This window comes from Cupressus sempervirens, chromosome 6 (genome assembly GCF_028749045.1).
Source record: "Cupressus sempervirens isolate cs-2001-9-10 chromosome 6, ASM2874904v1, whole genome shotgun sequence".
In the NCBI taxonomy this organism is placed as follows: domain Eukaryota; kingdom Viridiplantae; phylum Streptophyta; class Pinopsida; order Cupressales; family Cupressaceae; genus Cupressus; species Cupressus sempervirens.
Genome location: NC_143123.1, coordinates 560873817 through 560893811, shown reverse-complemented (window position 1 = coordinate 560893811; position 19995 = coordinate 560873817). Strand labels below are relative to the sequence as shown.

Below are 19995 nucleotides of genomic sequence, written 5' to 3'. Positions count from 1 at the left end.
CCCACCATGAACACTGGCATCCCCTGAGGATGCAGGAGCACGATCCATAGAACCGGATGCCATAGTGTATATATGAAAATAAATATGAGAATATGAATGTGAAGCTACAATCTGAGTGATAAATATGTAGAGATCTGCACATGCAATATATATATACAAATATAAACATACAAGTCTATTTAAATTAAAATAATTAAAAGTTAAATTTAATTTGAAACACATGTACATATAAATACACAACATTAAATGTATGGTGCTAAATAAACAATCATGTAACATACATATGTATTTTAAAACAAATTATCTTAGAGACCATATCTAATGTACATTGTAACGTGCTCATGCAAATGTGAAAAATAAATATTCGTACATGTACATGTATATGCAATAAAAATAAAATAAAATTTCTTGATTAAATGATAACTAAGTGCTCACATGTACATACATGCAATAAAAAAATATAATTCTTGACTAAAATCTAAATTTTGATGTAAATGCTTTGATGATTATGGCCCAGAGTGTAGATGACAGTTAGGACATAGGGATAGAAAAAATTGTTACTAGATAAGTAAATGAGTTTAGTTAGCAAATGTTAATTTACAATTTAGAACTCATGACTTAATTTACTAGTTTGAATTAGAGTTAAGAATGTTAATAAAGTAAATGGGATATAGTTTTATTAAGGTTGATAGTAAGGTCAGTCTATTATGTGCTAGTTTAAACATATGAATACCTATTACAACCTATAATAGATGTAATGACCTAGTAGGAGTCCCTAGGTCCCCTTAACATATATATGGATAAAAATACCTAGAAATGTATCATGAGGTCCTAATATGACTCCTATGTCCCCTTAAGACACACATGTATGGATAACATATTGAAAAACACAGTTGACATAAGTGATCAAGTAATGTGTTGTTTGGTAATGTAAGACTCATTATTACCTAGGAAAATACCTATTATGTGCTAGTAAACATATGAATACTTATTACAACCTATAACAGACGTAATGACCTAGTAGGAGTCCCTAGGTCCCCTTAACATATATATGGATAAAAATACCTAAAAATGTATCATGAGGTCATTATGTGTCATATGGTAATGTAAGAATCATCATTACCTAATAATACCTATTATATCCTAATAATACATATTAAGATTTATTAGAACCTATAAAAAATAGTATGACCTATTATGACTCCTATGTCCCCTTAAGACACACATGTATGGATAAGGTATTGAAAAATGCAGCTGACATAAGTGATCTAGTAATGTGTTGTTTGGTAATGTAAGACTTATTATTACCTGACAATACCTATTATGTGCTAGTAAACATATGAATGTACCTATTACAACCTATAACAAACGTAATGACCTAGTAGGAGTCCCTAGGTCCCCTTAACATATATATGGATAAAAATACCTAAAAATGTATCATGAGGTCGTTATGTGTCATATGGTAATGTAAGAATCATCATTACCTAATAAGACCTATTATATCCTAATAATACATATTAAGATTTATTATCTAACCTATAAAAATTAGTATGACCTATTACCACTCCTATGTCCCCTTAAGACACACATGTATGGATAAGGTATTGAAAAATGCAGTTGACATAAGTAATCAAGTAATGTGTTGTTTGGTAATGTAAGACTTATTATTACCTAAAAATACCTATTATGTGCTTGTAAACATATGAATGTACCTATTACAACCTATAACAGACGTAATGACCTAGTAGGAGTCCCTAGGTCCCCTTAACATATATATGGATAAAAATACCTAAAAATGTATCATGAGGTCGTTATGTGTCATATGGTAATGTAAGAATCATCATTACCTAATAAGACCTATTATATCCTAATAATACATATTAAGATTTATTATCTAACCTATAAAAAATAATATGACCTATTACGACTCCTATGTCCCCTTAAGACACACATGTATGGATAAGGTATTGAAAAACGTAGTTGACATAAGTGATCAAGTAATGTGTTGTTTGGTAATGTAAGACTCATTATTACCTGACAATACCTATTATGTGCTAGTAAACATATGAATACCTATTACAACCTATAATAGATGTAATGACCTAGTAGGAGTCCCTAGGTCCCCTTAACATATATATGGATAAAAATACCTAAAAATGTATCATGAGGTCGTTATGTGTCATATGGTAATGTAAGAATCATCATTACCTAATAAGACCTATTATATCCTAAGAATACATATTAAGATTTATTAGAACCTATAAAAAATAGTATGATCTATTATGACTCCTATGTCCCCTTAAGACACACATGTATGGATAACGTATTGAAAAATGTAGTTGACGTAAGTGATCAAGTAATGTGTTGTTTGGTAATGTAAGACTCATTATTACCTTACAATACCTATTATGTGCTAGTAAACATATGAATACCTATTACAACCTATAACAGATGTAATGACCTAGTAGGAGTCCCTGGGTCCCCTTAACATATATATGGATAAAATACCTAAAAATGTATCATGAGGTCGTTATGTGTCATTTGGTAATGTAAGAATCATCATTACCTAATAAGACCTATTATATCCTAATAATACATATTAAGATTTATTAGAACCTATAAAAAATAGTATGACCTATTATGACTCCTGTGTCCCCTTAAGACACACATGTATGGATAAGGTATTGAAAAATGCAGCTGACATAAGTGATGTAGTAATGTGTTGTTTGGTAATGTAAGACTTATTATTACTTGACAATACCTATTATGTGCTAGTAAACATATGAATGTACCTATTACAACCTATAACAAACGTAATGACCTAGTAGGAGTCCCTAGGTCCTCTTAACATATATATGGATAAAAATACCTAAAAATGTATCATGAGGTTGTTATGTGTCATATGGTAATGTAAGAATCATCATTACCTAATAAGACCTATTATATCCTAATAATACATATTAATATTTATTATCTAACCTATAAAAATTAGTATGACCTATTACGACTCCTATGTCCCCTTAAGACACACATGTATGGATAAGGTATTGAAAAATGTAGTTGACATAAGTGATCAAGTATTGTGTTGTTTGGTATTGTAAGACTCATTATTACCTAACAATACCTATTATGTGCTAGTAAACATATGAATACCTATTACAACCTATAACAGACGTAATGACCTAGTAGGAGTCCCTAGGTCCCCTTAACATATATATGGATAAAAATACTTAGAAATGTATCATGAGGTCGTTATGTGTCATTTGGTAATGTAAGAATCATTATTACCTAACAATAACTAGTTGTTAAAATGAACATCATGAATATCTAAGTGTGGTTCATTCGGTTAGTAGAGGGCCTATGTTATGGTTAGAATGTGGTATGGGTTATGATTGTAGTTAATATAAGGTTATGTTAGAAGGTATATTTTTGTATATTTTAACCTAATGTTTTTGTATATTTTAACCTAATGTTTTTTAATATTTTAACCTAATATTTTTCTACACTTTTAACTAATGTTTTTCTATATTTGACTCTAATATTTTTCCTATTATTTTTCTACACTTTTAATTAATGTCTTTCTACGTTTTTATCTCATGTTTAACTACATTTTTGCTAACAAGTTAATTTAAATACCATTCTTAAATAATCTAAAATAATTAAAATAATTTAAACATATTAAAAAATAAATAATTTAAAGCATTCCACTCACAAAATACGTAAAAAACAACTATTTTAAGTACGATTAACATCTACTAATCAAAAAATATGTTTAAAAACTATTAAAAAATAGGGAGGGAAAAAACACCAACCAGTTATGGCCGAAACCCTTAATCCTCTCTCCAAACATTTAGGAACTACAACAGTAACAATGATAGCTGCTAGAGGTTTGCGCCGAGTTTTATTCCATTTTGGGGTTTCGATCATAACCCTTTTGGCCGAATCAGTTTTGGCTGGAATGGTACATGCCACATAGGCACGCGAAACTGCCACGTGTGTACGGCCGGATCCTTTACGGTCAAAATTGTTATGGTCGAAAGTGTTTTGATCGAAATGGTACAAGATATCACAAAAGGTGACATAGGTTTGTGCTTTTACCCTTACTTCAATACACATGTTCATAAAGCATTAAATGACAAAACCAAATATCTGAAAGTAAAACTCCACCCAACATGAAATAATATAATATGTTCAAAGTATCTGATAGTGTCTCAACATATTGAGTCATGAGTATCTAAATAATAATGTATCACTATGATATGATGGATCGAGGTGAGGCCTCATAGGCATGATCACTAGATGCGGTGCATGGTGAAGTTTTAGCCTTATCCACTCCAAGATGGATCCTTGTTAAAAATATTCCTCCTTTCCTATGGCATTTTTTGCCCCATTTGCTGGAACCTCTAGGGAAAACTATTAGAATGGATAACTCAGTAAGATTAGTTCCACATATGGATACTCAAATATTAATCTCTCTCCTTCTTGGGAAAGAAATCCCTACTAATATTGTGGTCAATATCCTCAATGACTCCTATGTTTTCCCAAGAGAAGTCCTAGGTGGGCTAAATTCTTGCTTCCTCTATTGTAAAGAGGGATATCTATGAAAGGACTTCCCTATAATTAGAAAAGACTCTACTAAGAACCCTAACCCATTAATCCCTAATCCCTCGATCAAAACCTCCAGTTCTATTCCCATTCTTGACTCAAATAAGTCAATATCACCTTAAATCACTTTTGTTAATCATAACCTCATTTCCATTCTAGTTGATTTACACTCCTAAAATAATCCCTCTACAAATTTGGCCATTGACCCTAACTCAGATAATGGGTTTGTTGTGGTTCGTAACAAAAAAAGAATAAAAGTAGTAGCACTGGTCCTAGAAACATTGCTGGCCCTCAAAATCCTTTGGTTCCTAGCACTACCGTAGGATCTAGTAATTTTGTTAGTCAATCTACTCCTCATAATAATAGCCCTAATATTGTGCAAAATATTGAGATCCCACAAAATGAGGTAGCTAAAGGATCCCTTTCCAAAGCTTCCTCTCGAAATGTACCGTAGAAGATTTTCAAAGAAATCAAGGATGACTATGCCATCGAAATTATTCCAGCCAAACCAACTCTTGATGGTTCCTTTGGTATGCCATCCATGGAAATTGATTCCCAGATTGAACTTTTTGATGAATCTAGAGTTGATGCCCTAACGGCTAAGTGAAGAGGTAGGCCTCCTGGTTCTAAAAAAAAAGCTTCTGGGTAGGAACAAGGAAAGGTTTCAGATTTAGCCTCACCCTCAATTAATGTTGCCATGTGGTCCACCCTTAACATTGTTTCCAAATGAAATACTTATCCTAGAATGTTAGAGGGCTTGAGTCTCCTGATAGAAAATTTGTTATTAAATGTTTGATTAACTTGTTTGAGTCTTTAGACTTTTTTATGATGCAAGAAGTTAAAGCTACTAGATTCATGCTTGAATGTAATCTCAATTTCATTTGGAAAGACACCATTAAATTGTTTACTAAGCATGAGAGGGGAAGAGGTGGCATTTCCCATCTCATTAACCCTAAATGGGAATATTACATCTCTAAGAATGGTTTTTCTCCTTGTTAGAGAGTTGTTTGGTGTACTTTCCAATAGGATGATAACATTTTTGACATTTGCTTTATATATGCTTCCAATGACCCCAAAGAAAGAAGTATTTTCTAGGATTGGTTGATCTCCTTTTCTAATATCCCATAGCTATTTAGAGGTGATTTAAACATGATTGAATCTCAAGATGATAAAGTTGGGGGCAACCCCTTTATTCTTAAACTCTAAAATTTTATTTGATCCTATTGTGGGTAATAGGAATCTTAAGCCTAGTATTTGGCATATGCGATGCAATTTTCAGCAAGGCTAGGCAAGGATCTACTCTAGGCTTGACCATTTTTATGTTAATAAGCACTCTTTCTCCTTCCCTCCTGGTCGGTTTGGTAATATTGTTTAGGTCACTACCACTACTCTTTCTGACCACCACCCTATTTTTACCAAGTTCAATTTTATCAAGGCCCCCCTACATAATAAGGTCTCTTCTCATAAGTTTATATTGAATTCTAGCCTTCTTAAGGATGAGGATGTCTTTGCGGCCATTCAGATCATTAGAGGCATCAATAAAGTTAATCTTCATCATTTATCTAATCTAGATAGATGGAATCTCAACCTGCTTTCTTAGAAGTGTTTCCTTTAGACTATTTTCCAGAAGAGGGAAAAAGGCTATAGATTCATTTAGAAGCAATTGAGCACTGAGCTTCAGAGGGCTAAGAGCAATATCCAAGAGAACTCTTCAAACTTTGATCTCTTGTCTCAAGTCATGGCGGCTAAGGACACTCTTAGGAAACATCAATAGGTTAAAATTTAGGGGGCTAAAATTAGATCTAGAGCCCATTGGCTCCAATTTGGAGATGGGTTCTAATTTTTTTTCAATCTCCTTAAACATAAGCACTGCAGAGAATACATTGATAAGCTCTATGTTGATAATCAAGATATTTATGACCCTGAGATTATCACTGAAGCTTTTGTCGATTACTATAAGACCCTTTTCACCTCTGAGGATTCCAAGGAAGCTAAAGATAACAAGAACAAGTGTAAACCATTGATTCCTATTAAGGTGAATGTTAATGATGTCTCAAGTTTATCTAAATCTATCTCTCTTGAGGAGATTGAGACTGTTGTTAAGGCTCTCAATAATGACAAGGCCCCTGGCCTGGATGGGTTTCCTATTGAGTTCTATAAAGCCAACATAAGCTAGATAAGTAAAGATCTTCATGACATTTATGCTAAAGCTTTCTCCAATGGTACTTTGATAGAGGCATTATTAAAATCCTCCCTAAGGATGGTGATAAAACTCTCATAAAAAATTGGAGGCCTATTACTCTTCTTAACGTCTCTTATAAGATTGTTGCCAAAGTCCTGGCTCTTAGGTTAGTTGATATTCTCCCTAAATTTTTTTGTGACACCCAAACATGCTTCATCAAGGGTAGGTACATCCTCAAGAACCTTATTACTACTTGGAAAGCCATGGAATGGGCTAAATGTTCTCACCAGGATTCTGTCATGCTTCTTCTTGATTTTGAAAAAGTGTACGATAAGATTGAATGGAAGTTCATTATTATGTTGCTGGAAGTATTTGGATTCCCCCCTATTTTTGTAATGTTGTCCAGGCTCTTCTTAAAGATACCTCTACCCAATTTGAGGTTAACAGTTCGCTGTTGACACCTTTCTATCTTGATCACTCCATTAGGTAGGGTTACCCATTAGCCCTTGCCCTCTTTTTTATTTCCTCAAAAGCTCTTTCCTATATTCTCAGGGATAACTCTCTATCCCCTAAGGTTAGAGGTTTTTTTCTCCCTAATGATGATGAGCTTATTAATTGTCAGTTTGCCAATGACACCGCCCCATTTTTTGAACTTTCTAAAAAATAATTTTAAGATCCTTCAAGGAAAGCTTGAATTATTCTGCTCTATTTTTGGTGCTCCCATCTCCTAATCTAAATCCACCTATCTGGACTAGCGTGAAAAAACCTCCTAACTAGTTTTCCCATTATAGTCTCTAATGGGGTGGTCCCAATAAGATTGTTAAGTACCTGGGCATCCTTTTTTATATTGAACCTACTCTCAAGGACATGTGGTCCTAGATTAAGGATAAAATATATAAGAAACTTAATAAATGTCATAATAGAGCCCTCTCTTTGACTGGTAGAATTCAAGTTTGTCAAAAGATTCTATCTTCATACAGTTTATATTACTCTTCTACTTGGTTGTTCAGTGACTATCAAATTTTGGAAATCCAAAAGGCTATTAGATAATTTCTTTGGTTTGATGGTAAATGTAACAAAAAGTTGCTTAAATGGGAGTGGTGCCATACCAACAAGATCCTTGGGGGGTTGGGGCTTAAGGACCTCAAAATCCAAGGCATTTCCCTTTTTGCTAAATGGATCTTTCACTCCTTGAAGGGTAACAGTCCTTGGAAGGTTCTTATTAGACATAACATTGAAAAAGGTTGTCCTAAGAAATCTAGGTCTTTGAAGAATCTCCCTTTTTGTGATCTCCTTGTTGGATGCTTCCTTGTCATTGTCCAAGGCTTTGTGGTGTTCAAATCTGTTTGGAAGGCCTGGGACCATGTCAAGGAAAATTTATCACCAACAAGGACTATTATAGAAAAATTTTGCTTCATGGTGAAAGATTCATTTAGTGGAAGCTCCACCTTAATGGAAAACCCCTAGCCCTATCCCAAGGATGCTCTATCAGGTCTTGGGCCAAGAAATGTTTAAATCAATTTTCTGATCTCTTTAAGCAAGATTGCCTCACTTCATGGGATGAGCTCAAAAGGAAGTATGCCATCCCTTATTTGAAAAATAAAACTTACAATATGATTATTCAAGCCTCTAACGGTCTACCCAATATTTGTTTTTTTGATTTTCATACACATCTTAAATGTAAATGGCCGGATGGAGTTATCATGGCTAACCTTAAAGCTAAGAATATTTATAGAATTATTGATCAGAATAAAGATATCATTAAGCATGTTAATAATGTGTGGTACTCTTCTTTTGAAGCTGGTGTTTGGAAAAAATATTTTGATTACTTATGGAAATCTCCTATTGGACCAAAAATTAATTTTTTTAAGTAGCTTGTTATTTTGGATAGGCTTCCTGTTAAAAGAGTTCATGTTGATTATGATATATGTAGCCTTCGTAAGGTTCTTGATATTGGTAGACACATTTTATTTGACTGTATTTTTGCTAAAGAGATTTGGAAAATGTTTGGTATTATTTATCCTATTAATATTACTATTATTGACATTGTTGTTGGTCATATCCTTGGTCTTCATAAGGATTCAAATCTCTTATGGAATATGTTGTCCTCTAACATCCTTTAGTAGATCTGGAAATGTAGGAACAAGGAGAGGTACCAAGGTAGGCCGAGGGTTCTTACTAAGTTTTTTCAAAAAATCACACATTTAAAAATTTTCTTGTAGGTTCAGGCCACTATGTTGATTGAGAAAGACAAGTTGAAGAGATTCCTAGAAGATGGTCATGTTACCTTCCTCTATTATGAGCTAAAACATGGATATCAATGGAGAAGAATGTTGGATGACCTGCATGCTTTTGATCGGGTGTGTAAAAGACTAAACAAGGAGATCAGGAAGAATGTTAATGCTAGAAAAAAAAGAGTTGCTCATACTAAATCAAATTCAAGAGCGTAGAAACATTATTTGGATGGAGGGTCTGCTTGACTAGACATTGTTCGGATTAAACCACAAACATAAATAACAATTACGTACAAATATAACCAATAACAAAAAATAATAGATCACACAAAGAAAAATACAAGACACCAAGATTTAACATGGTTCACCCAATCCCTAGGCTACATCGACCAAACAAAAAGTCTAATATTTTTATGATCCAGTGATTACAATCCATAATCCCTTATAGCTCAATACCACTACAAGAACCAAGTTTGCATCACACCTTATAAAATAATCCCTAACCCTAAGCCCTTTTATACAAGTATTTTAACCACTTTAGGTTTATAACTAATAATTACATGTCAGCCCAAAATCTCAATAAAATAGGGCCCAAATTTTAATTTTTTAGGGCGATGCCCCAAACCCCAAAGAATTTATGAAGTATGTATAGTACTTTCTTGATCATTCACCACAATCTAATAGACTACCTTGTTGTATGTTCATTTTGATGTTTTACATTAGTTGGTTGTTCCTCATGTTTTGATGTCATTGTACATTTGATACTCTTTTGTTGGATGGAGGTTAGGCCTCCTCGTTGATACTCTATAAACTCTTTAGTTCTATTGTTTTTTGATCCTCTTATATTTAATAGAAAAAATATAAAAGAATAATTTAATCAAAAAGTTCTTTAAATGTGCATTAAAAAATTAAATTTAAAAGTTTTGATTAAAGTTCCAATTTAGGCATATTTATATATTTTTTAATTTAATAATAATTTATTTAGGAGTTTTATTTCTAATAAACTCTAAATAATATTATTAGTTAAGTTAATAAGTATCATTAAAAAAATGTTACATGATTTAATAAGGGAGAGAAAGCTTTAATTTAATAAAGTTTATTTTAATTAAATTGCATAAAGTGTGTGTATGAAAATTAAAATATAGCAATTAAAGACAAAGGGTTTTTGCATGATTGCATGATCAAAGCCTTGATTTGGGGGGAAAACACTTTATTAAGGAAATTAGAGCTTATTTATAGATACATGGGTTTGGAGGAGCCAATTTTTGAAAAGAGAGATTTTGAAGGAAAAAGAAGATTCTTGTGTGTTTATGCATTCATTTTTTTAGCATCAAATTCAGGTAGGATCTTGTGGGTTTGTGTAGTAGTTGTTCATTCTTAGAATTCCTATCTTCTTCGTGTCTGTTGTGTTTCTATTTTCAAAAGTTCTCTGGGTTGAAAGTCTTGTTTGAGAAAATTGATTTCCATAATAAAATTGTCTATTATTTAATCTAAAAACCTATAGGGAAGATCAAACTTATGTGTTTTCAAAACCTAATGAATTATGGAATTCACTTTTGTATGTGATTTATTGGTGTTGGGGTTTTTGGGTTTGTCTTAGTTTTGGCTAGTCGGGATGTTTGCTAGAGGCTTAAGAGTTCTATTTTGTGATGTCATGATGATGTTTTGATCTTGATCTTTTATACTCAATCATGGTAATGTGTCTGGTATGCTCTATGAGATGTTTTGATGCATTGATTGTTATTTCTTTCCAGTGTTCTTGTGTGAAATAGAGGTGAATGGTTTGACCTATCTAATATAACCTTTGAGTATTTGATTAGTTGTATTTGGATTGCTTTCTAGTCACTTTTATAGGACTGAGGTGTTTGTATGATTTGTTCTTGGTGATGTCATATTATGACATGGAATGGTTTATGTATACTTGATTTTGGGATCAATCCTATTAAGATGATCATATTGGTGGAATCTATGATTATGATCAGTGTTTTCTAATACTTGTCACTTTCTTGTTTAAGAACTAATGTATGGTATGTGGTCTTTTGAGATCTTTTGATTTTAGTAAGCTTAGGGTAGGTTATCTATATGTTAAGTTGGGAAGTCGCTTGCAATGGAGGTTGGGGCCCAAAGTGGTTGCCAGGATAATGCATTGTAGGTTATTTAATAAGTGATAACATTTAATTAGATGGGTTTTGTTGGTCTAATTTTCACATTTACAAAAATTTTGAATATTTTTTGGTGAAAAATCATTTGAGTTTTTAAATACTGCAGACTGGGGTTTTTATTTCAAGAGATTTTGGAAGTTTTTAGGTTGTCCTAGTTTTGCTCAATTTCATGTGTTGTTAGATTCTACTAACTTCTCAAGGTTGGCCTCTTAAAATAGCCATGAAATTGTCCCAAGTCTGGAAACCCTTGCTTCCCTTTTAATTTTTGAGAAGGAATTGTAAAATGCTTTAAGTTTGGCCTTTATAGTCTTATGGTGTGAAGTTTCACGTAAGAGCAAAATGCCTTTTTCTCTTGGCTTCTGTGGCTACATTTTGTAACATAGCAAAGAAGTGTAAAGGTCTATCACACTTTAAAAATTCTCATGTTATGGGCTTACAAGGAAGAAGCTTGAGAAAAGGAGCAGAGAGGTATTGGGTGGTGATCTATGCATATACATTTCAATTGGTAGCGTAAAGGCATAATACCCCGACAAGGTGTAAAGCTGGATCTGAAGGGTGCACGAAGGTTTTACGATGTTATGAGTAAAAGAATTCTGTAAGAGTGAAGGCAAGGTTCAATGGTGTTTACGAGCCTACATTTTTGAGTTTGTGGACGATCGTAAAGCCTTGTTTCAGTAGTAAAGGCATCAAGTGGGACCTATTGAAGTGTCAGAAGGGCCCGATTGCAGCAAATCAGGTGGAGGCACAACATCTATGTTAGATGGGCCCATTCTGCATGGTACATGACTTGAGGTATGATTTTTGCATGTGCACAAAATCAACGACGATGTTATTTTTAAATGTTCTGAGATCAAATCTAAGTCATTGATATCTGAGCAGGGTAGTTTTTGTCATTACGCCCTTACACTTACAAGTTAAACGTATGAACAAAGGGTTGTTTTTTCCTTTCTTTGTGGTTATGAGTTCAGTCTCAGCATGTAAGCATAACGTGGTGAATAAAGGAAGATAAAGGGCTTTACGCTTAGACGATAAAGGGTAAACGTAAGAATGCAATATTAGTTGAGAAGACTCTCCGATGCTACGCATGAAGATAAATTGTAAAAGTGAAAGGTAAGTTTTGAAGCCTTACGGTGTGTCGAGAAATGAAGTAAGTAGAGCAACATAGAAGGAATTTCCAAGGTCTCCGCAGATACGTGCACATATGAGCGTAAAGGATAGAAGGAAAGCTTGAGCAAAGGTTTTACACTCATACGAGGAATGGTTGAATCATAAGAACGAAGATTTAGTAGAAAGGTTACCGATGCTCTCGTGTTAGAAGGGTTGCGTATGAGCATAAAAGGTGAGAAGGTTGAGATAAGGATTTTTACGCTTATATGGAAGAAGCTTAAATCGTAAAAGAGAAAGTATGCAGTAAAAAGGATTGAGATCCTATGGGGTAAAAAGTGGCGTAAGAACATAAAAAGAATTTGTAAAACAATGTCAAGGAACCATTACGTTCTTACAATTAGGACATTTTGAAGCCTCTCCAAGTGAATGTAGAGATCCATCGAGGGCACTTTCGACATGATGAAGATTGAAGGTTTGACCCAGTGTAAGAATGGCAGATAGTCTTTTAAAGAAAAAACACCTAATGTGTCATGAAAGATAAGAAAAAAGGACAAAATTACTATAACCAAGCAAAATAAAGTTTTGAAAAGTACATCAAAATCAAAATTTGCGGCTAATATACACTGATGGCAACTTGCGATCATAATTTTAAAGCTCATGCATGCTAAATTTATTAACAAAGGCTAGCAGATATGTAATTAAAATGTCAAGGATTTGATTGAATTGTCAGCATTAAGAAGCTTGTTTCTGTTCTGTTCTGAAATTTGAAAGTTACAGAGCGTTGTGTATCCTATTCAATTGCAAAAGAATTCAAAGTATAGTTTGAAGAAAACATGGTTAACCAAGAAGTTGAAGAGATGCACAAAGAAGAATTCGAAGTCGAGGATGAAGGTGATGATGTTGTAGAAGTCACAACAAAAGGAAAAAGAAAGAAATCTGCTGTTAATACATAAAAGAGGACAAGGGTCAGAAAACTAAATAACCATGCAGAAGATTGGCTAAAACTCCTTCCAAGGTCATCAAACACAATTTTTGCAAATGATCATATATTCAGAGCCCCTTATGCTTTTGTTCAAGATGTTGAATGCCTTCGAATGACTAGTTACAATCTTTTCATGTATTTTTATCAGAATAGAGTAGAGAATGTGCCAGTATTTAACCCATGGAATAGAACTATGGCAAAATTAATATTCCCAGAAGTGTTCATTGATGTTGATTTTTTGAAGGCCCTAATAAATTCATACAATCCAGTAACTAGGACTTTCCACAGGCATAATGGGAGTGTATTGTGTACATTGGATAGAACTTCTTTTGTTGAGGGTTTTGGATTGATGGGACAAATAGATGTACCTATTGACATTGCGGATTTACAAGGAAAATTCGCTAGGAATAAAACCTATTTTGTAAACAATGTCATGTTGCCACATATTCCTTACAGAGTTAAGAAGGCAGGATTAATTCCAAGAAAGGTGGGAGACTTTTTACCTTTGAGTAGGTTCAAAAATTACTACAAAAATACAGTGTATGGGTTGCACAAAGTATTGGAGAGTGATGGTGTAGAAGATTGTGTATATGGTTCTATTTTTTTGATGGCATGTGACATATAGGATCCTTTTCATCATAAGGAGTATGATTATGTGGCCTTTATCATTGACAATATGCACATGCAAATTTGTGATGCTAAGAAAGGAGAGCTAAAAGACTTCAAGTTCCACCATTATTCATTACTGATGCACCTTATCCTATATAGCAACATTGTGTACATCAGTGGAGACTTCATTGATCAAAATTCTGATGAATTTGGTGAGTTACCTGTTCAACTTTGGACTTGTATTTGGCATAAGGATTTCTTTTATTCAAATGCCCTAGTGTTTTTTAATTTGTTCAGTTCTGTTATCATGAGGCAACTAGATCATACTTTTTTTAGGGCACCCAATGTTTTGAAAACTCTACTTAGGCCCTCTTTCTTAGATGAAAAAAAAAAATTAGATCATAACTAGGGAAGTTTTTTTTTGTTTAAAGAATGTACTTTAATCAGAGTTTTTGAATGCCCACAACCTCCTCATCTACTGCAAAAATATTTACCTCCCAGACTGGCTATTATTGAATTCTTTTGGCAATTCTTATTGATGAATAAAGAAATGATACCTCCTTCTTTGCACAAGCCTACCTTTGTTTGTAGAATTTTTAAAGTAGGCAATTTTGAAATAGGCAAGAATGCATTTGAGAAATTAAGTGACTATTTAGGTCAATATAAATTTTCTACTAGGCCCTATAGGATGTATGACCCTCACAGTTATATTGCAAATGAGGTTAAGGCCATTAGGGGTTTTATTCTACCTCCAAGAAAGCCAATCTCTGTAGAGGACCTAATTGCCAACATAGTAGCAATAGGGGAGGCAGATGAGTTATTAAGGAAGTATGAGGAAATAAGGAAAGTGGAGAATGCTTTGAAGAGAACCAACCCTGATTTTAAGGGTTTTTATACAGAATTTCCATATCCTAATAATCTGAGGAAGATGGTTGAAAATTTTGACCATATTATGTCACAAATGCCTCATGAGCCAAGGGGAGAGGAAGCCATTGTAAATAGAGAATCCCCTAAGCCAGATACACAATTAGAAATTGAGCTAGAAGAAGAGCAACCATCAACTTCAGCATGGGTGCCACAAGGAAATAAAAGACAAAAGACAATGCATATCCCTGAAAAGGTGGTAAGCAGAGCCATGCAATTCATGTCTAGAAATAGTGAGTATTTTTTTGATATTAGGCAAAATTATTTTAACCAAAGGGCTACTGAAGTAGGAAAAGCTTCTACTGATTTAGAAATTGTAGCACCAAGATTGGATGACATGCTCATTCAATCTGAAAGGTTCATGGAAGATGATGATTTTATTAAATCATCAGAGTTTAAAAGTTTTCTCTACAAGATAAAAAAAAATGAACTCACATTGAGTCTCATGCCAGGAGAAGATCCATAGAAAAATAAAGAGTTAGTTGAAGAATTGTAGGCTTATGACCCTGAAAGTGAAACAATGACTACTACAAAAGCCAGAGAATTTGTACATAGGAGTGGTATGATTCTAATACCACATTGGGATATTGAGAAAGCCTTTGTGTTGGACCAAATGAGAAGACAAGATAAGGCCATCAGTGATGAAGCCACTAGCAGTAAAAGCTTTAAAAGAGGGTCAGGTTTTAATGTGGATACTAAAACCCTAGCAGTATGGAGTGTGGCCCCTAACACTAAGAAGCCTAAGATGATGGATATAGAAGAAACTGCTCAGGGCAATATGATTGTATGGACATTGGAGAGCACTGCTGGGAAGGAGATCTCCAGCTTGGTCAAACATTTTGCTCTCATGAATGAAGAAAAGGTTGATGAAATTGAGGATAAGCTAGCTGCAATGTTCAATAAATGCCTTGATATTAGAAGAACATATGAAGAAGAGCTCAAAATGAGCCATGTACAGAAACAAAGAATAGAAGCGTTAGAGGAAAAAATTAAAATTTTGGAAATAGAAACAAAATTCCTCAAAGAACAACTCAAGGTAGCAGCAGAGGCAAAACATGCACCAAGGCAAGAAGAAGAAAGAAGGCACATGGTAGAAGTAGAGGCCCAAATAGAGGAAATACCTATAGGGGTAACAGTGCCAGTGCTTGTGCTTAGTGTAGAAACAAAAGTGTCACAATTTGACAGTGACACTAAGAAAAATGGCTTGATGAATGTATTAAATCATAGAATAAGCATCCTGAATAGAATATCTCAAGATGCTTATAATACATTCATCAATCTTCAATCTGCAGAACATGTATGCAAAGATGCAATCAGATGGCTTGAGCCTATTTTTCAACAATGGGGCCCATATATGTAATTTTTTGATAGGTTGATACCCTTGTTAGCCAAGAAACCAGACCTCCTAGATAAAGTTATTACTGTGAAGGAGGCTATGGACAAGGTGAAAGAATTATTGCAAATCTTCATAGGGAAACTGGCAGTAATTCAATGTAAATTGAAAGTACTAACAAATGGTTTCAATTCTTTAATTCCTTTTCTTATTGATTTTGATGATAAGTTAAAAGATTTTAATGAGTGTTCTAATTCTTTTGATCGTATTGTAGACTTGCCACAAGTGGTATCCATTCTCCAAGATGGTATTGATGAATGTCTTTTCAATAAACTAATTGATACCCTTTTCAAGTTTCAAACTGAAATGAATAGGTTTACCATAGAAGGAAGGGTGATTACTGATGCCAGGTGGCAAAAAACTGTGGATGAACTAACAACAGTTAAGGAATGTGAATGGCCCACCAAAAGAGAAATATTTTTTTGGGAGCCAATCGTAGAGATTAAAGCATTACCAATAGGGAGCAATTAGAGAAAAGGACAAAATTGAAGATTTTATGCTCCAGCTGTCATTTGCTACTATTTTATTTGTTCCTTTTTTGAGTTAAGGTGCTCAGTTTCTTTTGAAAAGGGTTAATATACCCAATTTTGTAAAAGGACGCCTATCTTTTTCTTTTAGCCTAAAGCTTGTTGCATCTCACACTATTTAAGTGAGATTCCAAGGCTAAAGAATGGTCTTAATTCTATTTTTCTAAGTAATATGCTTAGTCTGTTTTTGGTCCAAATTTTGAAAGCAAGTTTATGATGTATTTTCTCTATCAATTCTCTGAGAATACATGAATATAGAATGAGCTGTGTTTCTTTCTGAAGGTCATTCTAAGTCTATTGTAAATGATATACCATTTTCAAAGAAGATGCATAAAAATTGTGAATTGTCCCCATATTATTCTTTTCTGAATCTTGTATCCTTCCAATTACTTGGTTGTCTTGATATTGTATAAGTAAAGGCTTGTGCAATTGAATGCAATCTAGTTAGGTTGTATATCTATTTATCACTTCTGTTAATTCAATTTATTAAATAAAAGCTTTGATGAATGTGATAAGGTTTCTTTAGTAGTGGAAAGGATTTTGAATGATGGATTTTGATAAGAATTGCTGATAGAATTTGTTGTAAGGCAACAAACTAGATATGAGAACTTGCTATAGACTCTGATTTCCAATGGATTAGGCACTGATCAAATTGATTCAGCTGAAGGAGAAATATATCATAAATGGTTATCAAAATGCAGCATTAAATAAAATTTTACTTTTATTTCCTGTAGATCTTCAAAGGCTGGCCAGTACTTGTCTACATGGAATGTTTTAGCTTCAATTAGCCACTATTGTTAAGAACATCTGCAGATCTATATAAGGATTCTTTGCCATATCTATTTTATGGGATGTGTTTATCAAGTTAGTAAAGAATTATGTATATGTTTGAGGATTTTGAAAAGAGAATCAGAATGAAACTAAGAATAATCCTCATACAGTTGTTCCAGTTTTGAATCATCCCTAGGTATACCCACCCTAGTTTTGCAGAGCCAAAAGAGTAGAAAACCATTTGTGGTTTTCTTGAAGTTGGGTCCAAATACTTTGCATATTCAACTGTTAATAAGAATTAGCTAGTCTTTAGATTGTGTATTTACTATCTTTCTGGTATTAAGCATTTTGTCACTTAGTAGTTTTAGTGCATTTTAAAATGCCAACAAAATGGTGACTCTGTTGGGGAGTTGTCCAACACATTTGTGAGAAAGTACTATAGTTTCTTTGGTCCTGTTGTGTATGTGTGTGTCATGTTATCTAAGTTTTGCCCATGGTTATAAGGGAATCTTTTAGTGACAAACCTTGAGAATTTAAAGAAGATAGAGCCCAAGTACCATTGCTACACACTGACATATCTAGCCTATCCAAGTGTCTTATCTAACAAGCAAGAGTTGCAGTCTTACGACATCAGTAATTGGTCTGTCTTTGCCAGATATTTTTGTTTCTACTTGTGTATTGTTTTCCTTGAGTCAGCAATAACTGTCATTACATATTTTCCCGAGATAGGGTGGTGACTCAGTCAAGTTTTTGAAGCTAGTGCTTATTGTAACAAAAGGTGAATATGGCTGACAAGAGAAAGAACACAAGAGCTTACATAAGAGCCAATCTTGATGTATCAATGTTTACTAATTTACCCCAAGGTGGTAGGAAGAACCAAAATAAGAAGAAGACAAATCTAAATCCCACTTGGAAACCCAGATGTATTGCATCTATCAATTCTCATTATCAACTAGTAGTAGGAAGAGAGTCTTCTTCCCTTAGTTCTTAATCCAAAACTACAAGACTCTTAGGAGGAATTTTCAGTACCCCACTACCAGATGAGAGAGTCTTTCAAGATAAAGATGTGTCTATAATAGGAGTTGCTTCATCAAGGCTAGATCCTATAGAATATATGAACTATAGGCTAGGATTTAGGAGTTCATTTGATAATCCTTTTAATCCCAAAGTAGCCCCTTACGTGGAATCAAACCTTATATATTTGGATGACCCTATTGATTCAGAAGGAACTTCTACAGATCCTAAAGAAGTGCACTTCAAAATAGGATTTTTGAAGAAATGGATTGCTGAGGAAGAAGCTAAATGCACTCATCTTGAAAAAGAGAAAGAGCAAGCCACTTTGGATGCCATAATAGAAAGGGATGCTTTGCTGAGAAGGATGGCTACTTTGAAGGAGCAGAATAAAAAGTTAGAAGAAAATACCATAACTCTCTATAAGGACATTTTTGGAGATGTTGATAATCTGAGAGCTAAAGTTCAAGAACAAGAGAAAAACCTAAATCAAAGGCAAGAACCAGTTATTGCTCAAATCCAAGCCTATAAACCTGTTCAAGTGGATCTTTTAGAGCCCACTACAAAAGCTCCAGATAAAGGGAAAGGTGAGGCTATAGGAATCCAAATAAATGAGCCTCAAGCTATACCAAGCAGACCTATACAACCCTCCATGTCAAAATTAGATCTAGATCTGGAGAAGGCTCGAAAAGAGAGGGGAGATCTTGCAAAATAACTTGAGAAGGTTGAGAATGAAGCTCAAGCTGTAGAAACTAGGAGAAAAATACAATTCATAAAGTCTAATTATACATTGGCTTCATGGCCCAATTTTTTTATCCCATTTGCAATTCCTGCACCAGCTAGTGGTCCAATAATCTCAACTTAGGGAGTACCCCAATCTACTCCTACCTCATCTTCCACTATTGGCATCCAAGTCCCATTTGTCCCACCTCAAAAATCCCAAGCTGCTCCTTTGAGTCAAGCTAATATAGCTAGTGCCTCAAATGTTCCTGGTTTCTAGAAGAAACCTATATACCTAGAAAAGTATAGACAAATATCATTTGCTGGTATTCCTGGTGCTCCACATCCCATATCATTTGATTTAAGAGATAAAGTGGTTAAGTTCTCTGGGAATAATGTTGTTACTAGTGAAGAACATTTGAGAATTTTCATTGATATGTTGAATGATTATGAAGTTGTACATGAAGATATGGTAATGAAATTACTTGTGCATTCACTAACAGAGGATGCAAGGGATTGGTTTAGGAGGTTTCTTGATGATAGTATTACCTCATGGAATGATTTGGAAAAATTGTTCAAAGAACAATATGGAGACAATACTAATGCAGGATTCATGTTGAATGAGTTCAACAACATCAAGAAGAATCCAAATGAGTCCACATTTGATTTCAATGTAAGATTCCAGAAAGGTATGTACAGACTATTTCAAGTTATGAGATTGAATGAAGATGTCTGTCTCACAACATATTTCAATGCTTTTGATAGCAA

The 19995-nt window shown here is 33.9% G+C and overlaps 1 pseudogene; it reads left to right on the top strand.

The window, feature by feature from the left end:
• The window catches only part of LOC149553501 (uncharacterized), a 61543-nt pseudogene that overhangs the window by 11393 nt on the left and 30155 nt on the right, over positions 1-19995 (top strand).